This window comes from Condylostylus longicornis, unplaced genomic scaffold, assembly GCF_029603195.1.
Source record: "Condylostylus longicornis isolate FDR11 unplaced genomic scaffold, ASM2960319v2 ptg000804l, whole genome shotgun sequence".
NCBI classification, from domain to species: domain Eukaryota; kingdom Metazoa; phylum Arthropoda; class Insecta; order Diptera; family Dolichopodidae; genus Condylostylus; species Condylostylus longicornis.
The window spans coordinates 461-2,500 of record NW_026578749.1 but is presented as its reverse complement, the minus strand read 5'-3'; the positions used below and the strand labels follow the sequence as shown (position 1 = coordinate 2,500).

General features: G+C 23.9%; 1 pseudogene; it reads left to right on the top strand.

Annotated features, from left to right (window-relative positions):
- Window positions 1–671: 671 nt before the first annotated feature.
- Window positions 672–855, top strand: LOC129618285 (5.8S ribosomal RNA; annotated as a pseudogene).
- Window positions 856–2,040: the final 1,185 nt, after the last annotated feature.

Sequence of the window (2,040 nt, the reverse complement as noted above, 5' to 3'; positions counted from 1 at the left end):
AGCAAATAACACTAAAACTACTATATTTGTATAACCATTATTTATAATGCGATTATAATCTAATATAGTAGTAATGATATTATATTTGTATAACCATTATTAGAAATAATAATGAGATTATATTCTAATATAATAAAATATTATAAATATCTATATTATATTTATAAATATGGAAATTTTATATATTAAATAATGATTTTTAAAACGAAGAGGTGTCAAAATGTCCATGAAACTCTAGAATTAATGATTATATCATTTATTCGACCTTTATTGGATACGATATGTATATTTTAATAAATATATGTATCTGATACTGTTATATATTTATTGCAAATATATAACATTAATAGTATCAAAGTGTATCCCCCCTGAAATAATATAATATAAAAAAAATAAAAATCATTATATTAATTATATAATATGGAAGTATTTTAAATAAAACAATATACGATCATTTATAATATAGAAAATATATAAAAATATATTCTTACGTTGTTGTCCATATATTATGGTAATAACTTTTCTTGTATAAAACAGTTGGGATACGGATAAAAGGAAAGTTAGAGACATTCGCAGCACATAGATTATATTATTTATATATTTTAATATGTTTTAGAATGTATATATATTATCGATATATATCTGACGAAAATAAAAAAAAAATTTTATAAAACTCTAAACGGTGGATCACTTGGCTCATGGGTCGATGAAGAACGCAGCTAACTGTGCGTCATCGTGTGAACTGCAGGACACATGAACATCGACATTTTGAACGCATATTGCAGTCCATGCTACAGAGTATATAAATTTATTAAAAAATTTAATACTGCATGGACTACATATGGTTGAGGGTTGTAAGAATAATTTAATAAAGTTGCTTATAATATAATTTTAAATTATATTATTTATAGCACATGATATATTACTGGTAGGAATACCATAATATTAAAATTCAATTATATATATTTTACTTATATTATAAAATATAATAAAAAAATAAGTATATCCTAGTATTAATAAATTAGTATTAATACATTAAAGAGGAAAACTTATATAAAATTATATTATTTATAATATAAACAATACAGTAACTTATATATATTTAGTTTTCAACTAAAAAGAAAAATTAAAAATATTCTTAAAAACAACCTCAACTCATATGAGACTACCCCCTGAATTTAAGCATATTAGTTAGGGGAGGAAAAGAAACTAACTAGGATTTTCTTAGTAGCGGCGAGCGAAAAGAAACTAGTTCAGCACTAAAGGATTTTGTTTATACAAATATCCGATGTAGTGTATGGAATATCTATATTCTAATATGAGAAATTAACAGTCTAAGTCCTTCTTAAACGAGGCCATTTACCCATAGAGGGTGCTAGGCCCGTATGACGTTAATGATTATTAGAAGATATTTCCAAAGAGTCGTGTTGCTTGATAGTGCAGCACTAAGTGGGTGGTAAACTCCATCTAAAACTAAATATAACCATGAGACCGATAGCAAACAAGTACCGTGAGGGAAAGTTGAAAAGAACTCTGAATAGAGAGTTAAATAGTACGTGAAACTGTTTAGAGGTTAAGCCCGATGAACCTAAACATCCATGAAATATGAAAAATTCAACATTATAAATATTATATAATTATATAATAATGATGGTGTGCAATTTTTTCATATATGGACATTGCAATCTGTTAATAAATATATATTTATCATAAGATATATTTAAAAAGTTTATTTTATATATGAAAATTTATTTTCTATATAATATAATTTAAATATTATCGGATAAATAATTGACAGATAAAAAATCAATATAATGCGTAAATTATATATTATTATAATTTTATAATATTATATTAATTTATATATTAATATAATTATTATATGCATTAATATGATTAGCAATGCTATAGATTTAGGATACCTTCGGGACCCGTCTTGAAACACGGACCAAGGAGTCTAACATGTGTGCAAGTCATTAGAATTTATTTTAAATAAAATCTAAAGGCGTAATTAACTTAACTGTTAATATGGGATTAAAT